The sequence below is a fragment of the Salvelinus sp. IW2-2015 genome, unplaced genomic scaffold (assembly GCF_002910315.2).
Source record: "Salvelinus sp. IW2-2015 unplaced genomic scaffold, ASM291031v2 Un_scaffold135, whole genome shotgun sequence".
Lineage (NCBI taxonomy): Eukaryota > Metazoa > Chordata > Actinopteri > Salmoniformes > Salmonidae > Salvelinus > Salvelinus sp. IW2-2015.
The window spans coordinates 35,128-42,697 of NW_019942519.1; positions in this window are offsets into that span (position 1 = coordinate 35,128).

Consider the following 7,570-nt stretch of genomic DNA (forward strand, 5'->3'; position numbering starts at 1 on the left):
TTCACTCTGCGGTCCAACTAATTCCAAACCATCACAAATGGGTTGAGGTCGGGTGATTGTGGAGGCCAGGTCATCTGATGCAGCATTCCATCACTCTCCTCATTGGTCAAATAGCCCTTACACTGCCTGGAGGTGTGCTTTGGGTCATTGTCCTGTTGAAAAACAAATGATAGTCCCACTAAGCCCAAACCAGATGGGATGGTGTATTGCTGCAGAATGCTGTGGTAGCCATGCTGGTTAAGTGTTCCTTGATTTCTAAATAAATCCCTGACAGTGTCACCAACAAAGCACCCCCACACCTTCTCCTCCTCCATGCTTCACGGTGGGAAAACCACATGTGGAGATCATCCGTTCACCTACTCTGCGTCTCACAAAGACACGGCGGTTGGAATCTAAAATCTCACATTTGGACTCATCAGACCAAAGAACAGATTTCCACCGGTCTAATGTCCATTGCTCGTGTTTCTTGGTCCAAGCAAGTCTCTTCTTCTTAGTGGTTTCTTTGCAGCAACTCGACCACAAAGGCATGATTCTTGCAGTCTCCTCTGAACAGTTGTTGTTGAGATGTCTGTTACTTGAACTCTGAAGCATTTTTTTGGGCTGCAATCTGAGGTGCAGTTAGTTACTGTAACTCTAAGGAACGTATCCTCTGCAGCTGAGGTAACTCAGGGTCTTCCCTTCATGTGGTGGTCCTCATGAGGGCCAGTTTTATCATAGTGCTTGATGGTTTTTGCGACTGCACTTGAAGAAACGTTGGAAGTTCTTGAAATTTTCCGGATTGACTGACCTTCATGTCTTAAAGTAATGATGGACTGTCGTTTCTCTTTGCTTATTTGAGCTGTTCTTGCTATAATATGGACTTGGTCTTTTACCAAATAGGGCTATCTTCTGTATACCACCCCTACCATATCAATTTACTATAGACTAACCACATCAGTCTCCTATACGCGACAGCCTTTACCGAGGAACCATATCAGTCCACTGTAGACTGTAGTCTTTACAGAGGAACCATATCAGTCTACTGTAGTCTTTACCGAGGAACCATATCAGTCTACTGTAGACTGTAGTCTTTACAGAGGAACCATATCAGTCCACTGTAGACTCTAGTCTTTACAGAGGAACCATATCAGTCCACTGTAGACTCTAGTCTTTACCGAGGAACCATATCAGTCTACTGTAGACTGTAGTCTTTACAGAGGAACCATATCAGTCTACTGTAGTCTTTACAGAGGAACCATATCATCTGAAGAGAATGTGTCTATCCCATTATAATATTCCTATATAAGGAGACTAAGAATTCTATTGGTTGAAATGAAACTAACTCTTTAAGTGCGTCTAGATAAGAGCGTCTGTTAAATGACTAAACATACTGTTGTGCTCCTGTGTGTGTGAAGCGAATCCACAGGGAGGAGGGGACGTACATGATACATAAAAGACCACTCAGATCGAACGCATGACTCTAAATATTACCTTCTTATCAGAGGAAGGAAGCAGGTCTAGGTTCAGGAGACAGCAGGAGGAGACACACACACACTACCCTAAATAATATTAAAACCCAGACATTTCCTAATAATACCTATTGAATCAGAGAAGAGAAAGGGACTGGTTCAGAGGCTCAGCAGGGGACACACACATACACTTATACACACTTATACACACTTATACACACACACACACACACCACTTATACACACTTACACACACCACACACACCTATACACACACACACACACACACCAACACACTTATACACACACCACACACACACAACTAACCACTTATATACACACACACAACTTATAACCTATAACACACCACGCTGGGGTCATGGGCCAATACTATCCTGAAACCCCTGCTTTCATAAGTCCATTATGGTATATAAGGAAATAACTTTCAACATGTAACAACAACAATTTCCCATGTTGATCCACTGGGAGTCACGTCGAGAGGGGGAGTAGGCGTGTCTCCAGTGGGTCACCATGGGAGCTGGGAGTAGGCGTGTCTCCCAGTGGATCACCATGGGAGCTGGGAGTAGGCGTGTCTCCCAGTGGATCACCATGGGAGCTGGGAGTAGGCGTGTCTCCAGCGGATCACCATGGGAGCTGGGAGTAGGCGTGTCTCCCAGTGGATCACCATGGGAGCTGGGAGTAGGCTGTCTCCCAGTGGATCACACCATGGGAGCTGGGAGTAGGCGTGTCTCCCAGTGGATCACCATGGGAGCTGGGAGTAGGCGTGTCTCCCAGTGGATCACCATGGGAGCTGGGAGTAGGCGTGTCTCCCAGCGGATCACCTAGGATGTTACAATTACAGTAATAAAACTTTAGATAAAACTATACTAAATATATTCACATCACCAAATACTTGATAGAAACACACTGTTTTGCAATGAAGGTCTACAGTAGCCTCAACAGCACTCTGTAGGTGTAGCCGGAGGACAGCTAGCTTCCGTCCTCTTCTGGCCTCTTCTGGGTACATTGACTTCAATACAAAACTTAGGAGGCTAATGATTCTCACCCCCTTCCATAGACTTACACAGTAATTATGACAACTTCTGAAGGGCGTCCTCCAATCTATCAAAGGATCAGAGAATGAATCTAGTACTGAAAGCATAACCTACAGCTACTAGCACTGCATTGCATCAAATGTGTTGAGTAGTTGAGAAAGACAATAGTTTAACAGTTTTGAATATTTTTTTTTCCAAAATTTAAGGAGAAGCAAAAGAGAGAGAGAGTGAGAAAGCTAGCTATATTTCATAGTAAAAAAATGTTTTCACTTGCTTAGCTAGTGTCAAATGACGCTAGCTAGTTTAGCCTACTCAAACAGCCGGATCAAACAAAGAAGGATGCTATGTTACCTAGCTGGCTATGGCTATCCGACACTGGAACTCTTCCAAGTCAAGGTAAGCTTTTAGTTTTATAAATGTATTGCCACTGGGGCCCGCCAGCGTATCTGATAAACTGCTTGCTGCTGACTGTGACCTGTACTGCATAATTGTAGCGGGTTTACTAACACGTTCAGTTTAGTGTCTATGTTGACTTTGACGTGACAACGATGTAGGCTGTGTGTATCGATTAGTGGTTATGATATGAAGGTTTGGCTTGGAAATGTTTTTTCTCGCCAGGTCACAGACAGCTGAAGTCCACCAGGGAAGGGAAGGAAAGAAGTTGAGAGGAGGAGAGCGTGTGGAAAGATACGAGAATAATTTAAACAGAGCCTCCAGAAATTATTCAGACCTCTTGAATTTTCCATATTTTGTTACATTACAGACTTATTTCCCCCTCATCAATCTACACACAATACCCCATAATGACATCACAATACCCCATAATGACATCACAATAGCCCATAATGACAAATCAAAAACAGGTTCTTAGAAATATCACATTTATGTAAGTATTCCCGACCATTTACTCAGTACTTTGTTGAAGCACCTTTGGCAGCGATTACAGCCTCGAGTCTTCTTGGGTATGACGCTACAAACTTGGAAAACCTGTATTTGGGGAGTTTATCCCATTCTTCTCTGCAGATCCTCTCAAGCTCTGTCAGGTTGGATGNATTACAGTAATAAAACTTTAGATAAAACTATACTAAATATATTCACATCACCGAATACTTGATGAAAACACACTGTTTTGCAAAGAAGGTCTATAGTAGCCTCAACAGCACTCTGTAAGGTAGCACCATGGTGGAGACGGAGGACAGCTAGCTTCCGTCCTCCTCTGGGTACATTGACTTCAATACAAAACCTAGGAGGCTAAGAGTTCTCACCCCCTTCCATAGACTTACACAGTAATTATGACAGGTTGGAGGACGTCCTCCGGAAGTTATCAGAGCATGAACTGAAATGTTGTCCACCCAATCAAAGGATCAGAGAATGAATCTAGTACTGAAAGCGTAAACTACAACTAGCTAGCACTGCAGTGCATCAAATGTGATGAGTAGTTGATTCAAAGAGAGAGAAAGATAATAGTTTAACAGTTTTGAATAATAATTTTTTTCCAAAATTTAGGAGAAGCCAAAGAGAGAGAGAGTGGGAAAGCTAGCTATATTTCATAGTAAAACATATTTTTCACTTGCTTAGCTAGTGTCAAATGAAGCTAGCTAGTTTAGCCTACACAAACACCCGGCTCAAACAAAGAAGGATGCTATGTTAGCTAGCTGGCTATGGCTATGCAACACTGGAACTCTTCCAAGTCAAGGTAAGCTTTTAGTTTTATAAATGTATTGCAGCCGGGGCCCGCCAGCGTATCTGATAAACTGCATGCTGCTGACTGTGACCTGTACTGCATAATTGTAGCGGGTTTACTAACACGTTCATTTTAGTGGCTATGTTGACTATGACGTGACAACGATGTAGGCTGTGTAGCGATTAGTGGTTATGATATGAAGGTTTGGCTTGGAAATGTTTTTTTTCACCTGATCACAGACAGCTGAAGTCCACAAGGGAAGGAAAGAAGTTGAGAGGAGGAGAGTGTGTGGAAAGATACGAGAAGAAATTAAACAGAGCCTCCAGACCTCTTGAATTTTCCATATTTTGTTACATTACAGCCTTATTTCACCCTCATCAATCTACACACAATAGCCCATAATGACATCACAATAGCCCATAATGACATCACAATAGCCCATAGTGACAAAGCAAAAACAGGTTCTTAGAAATATCACATTTACATAAGTATTCCGACCGTTTACTCAGTACTTTGTTGAAGCACCTTTGGCAGTGATTACAGCCTCGAGTCTTCTTGGGTATGACGCTACAAGCTTGGCACACCTGTATTTGGGGAGTTTCTCCAATTATTCTCTGCAGATCCTCTCAAGCTCTGTCAGGTTGGATGGGGAGCGTCGCTGCACAGCTATTTTCAGGTCTCTTCAGAGATGTTCGATCGGGTTCATGTCTGGGCTCNGCTACACAGCTATTTTCAGGTCTCTCCAGAGATTGATCGGGTTCAAGTCCGGGCTCTGGCTGGGCCACTCAAGGACATTCAGAGACTTGTCCCGAAGCCACTCCTGCGTTGTCTTGGCTGTGTGCTTAGGGTTGTTGTCCTGTTGGAAGGTGAACCTTCGCCCCATTCTGAGGTCCTGACTAGTCTCCCAGTCCCAGCAGCATGATTCTGCCACCACCATGCTTCACCGTAGGGATGGTGCCAGGTTTCCTCCAGATGTGATGCTTGGCGTTCAGGCCAAAGAGTTAAATCTTGGTTTCATCAGACCAGAGAATCTTGTTTTTCATGGTCTGAGAGTCTTTAGGTGCCTTTTGGCAAACTCCAAGCGAGCTGTGATGTGCCTTTTCTTGAGGAGTGGCTTCCGTCAACCACTCTACCGTAAAGACCTGATTGGTGGAATGCTACCGACATGGTTGTACTTCTGGAAGGTTCTCCCATCTCCATAGAGGAACTCTGGAGCTCTGTCAGTGACCATCAGGTTCTTGGTCACCTCCCTGATCAAGGCCCTTCTACCCCGATTGCTCAGTTTGGCCGGGCGGACAGTTGTACGAAAAATCTGAGTGGTTCCAAACTTGTTTAATTTAAGAAGAGGCCACTGTTCTTGGGGACCTTGAGTGCTGGAGAAATGTTTTGGCACCCTTCCCCAGATCTGTGTCTCGACACAATCCTGTCTCAGAGCTTTAAGGACAATTTCTTCGACCTCATGGCTTGGTTTTGATCTGACATGCTCGGTCAACTGTTGGACCTTTCCAAATTATGTCCAATTCATTGAATTTCCCACAGGTGGATTCCATTTTAGAAACTCTAGGTGCTGTAGGTGTTGACCCCTCACCTGAGTGATCAGGTGTGTGTGTGTTGCATAAGACAGAGCAGTCTGTGTGTTTACAGTAGGCATTACATAGTCATATAACCAGACGCTTTATTTCTTGTTGAGGAGCTGTGTGTAATTATTAACTATAGTGTGTGTGAGAGGTGAACATCACCTGACATACCCCATTATACACTCCCTACCTACAGCAACATCACCTGATATACCCCATTATACACTCCCTACCTACAGCAACATCACCTGACATACCTCATTATACACTCCCCACCTACAGCNCACAATAGCCCATAATGACATCACAATAGCCCATAATGACATCACAATAGCCCATAGTGACAAAGCAAAAACAGGTTCTTAGAAATATCACATTTACATAAGTATTCCGACCGTTTACTCAGTACTTTGTTGAAGCACCTTTGGCAGTGATTACAGCCTCGAGTCTTCTTGGGTATGACGCTACAAGCTTGGCACACCTGTATTTGGGGAGTTTCTCCAATTATTCTCTGCAGATCCTCTCAAGCTCTGTCAGGTTGGATGGGGAGCGTCGCTGCACAGCTATTTTCAGGTCTCTTCAGAGATGTTCGATCGGGTTCATGTCTGGGCTCTTGCTGGGCCACTCAAGGACATTCAGAGATTTGTCTCGAATCCACTCCTGCGCTGTCTTGGCTGTGTGCTTAGGGTCGTTGTCCTATCGGAAGGTGAACCTTCGCCCCATTCTGAAGTCCTGACTAGTCCCCGCAGCATGATTCTGCCACCACCATGCTTTACAGTAGGGATGGTGCCAGGTTTCCTCCAGATGTGATGCTTTGCATTCAGGCCAAAGAGTTAAATCTTGGTTTCGTCAGACCAGAGAATCTTGTTTCTCATGTGCCGTTTTCTGAGGAGTGGCTTCCGTCAACCACTTTACCGTAAAGAGCTGATTGGTGGAATGCTACAGAGATGGTTGTCCTTCTGGAAGGTTCTCCCATCTCCATAGAGGAACTCTGGAGCTCGTTCAGAGTGACCATCGGGTTCTTGGTCACCTCCCTGATCAAGGCCCTTTTACCCCGATTGCTCAGTATGGCCGGGTGGCCAGCTGTACGAAAATCTGAGTGGTTCCAAACTTCTTCCATTTAAGACTGATGGAGGCCACTGTTCTTGGGGACCTTGAGTGCTGCAGAAATGTTTTGGTACCCTTCCCTGGATCTGTGCCTCAACACAATCCTGTCTCAGAGCTCTAAGGACAATTCCTTCGACCTCATGGCTTGGTTTTAACTCTGACATTCACTGTCAACTGTTGGACCTTTCCAAATTATGTCCAATTAATTGAATTTCCCACAGGTGGATTCCATTTTAGAAACTCTAGGTGCTGTGCTGTAGATGTTGTGTGGTGTGCTGTCGGTGTTGACCCCTCACCTGTGTGTGTGTGTGTGTGTGTGTGTTGCGTAAGAGAGAGCAGTCTGTGTGTTTACAGTAGGCATTACATAGTCATATAACCAGACGCTTTATTTCTTGTTGAGGAGCTGTGTGTAATTATTAACTATAGTGTGTGTGAGAGGTGAACATCACCTGACATACCTCATTATACACTCCCTACCTACAGCGACATCACCTGATATACCCCATTATACACTCCCTACCTACAGCGACATCACCTGATATACTCCATTATACACTCCCTACCTACAGCGACATCACCTGATATACCCCATTATACACTCCCTACCTACAGCGACATCACCTGATATACCTCATTATACACTCCCTACCTACAGCAACATCACCTGATATACCTCATTATACACTCCCTACCTACAGC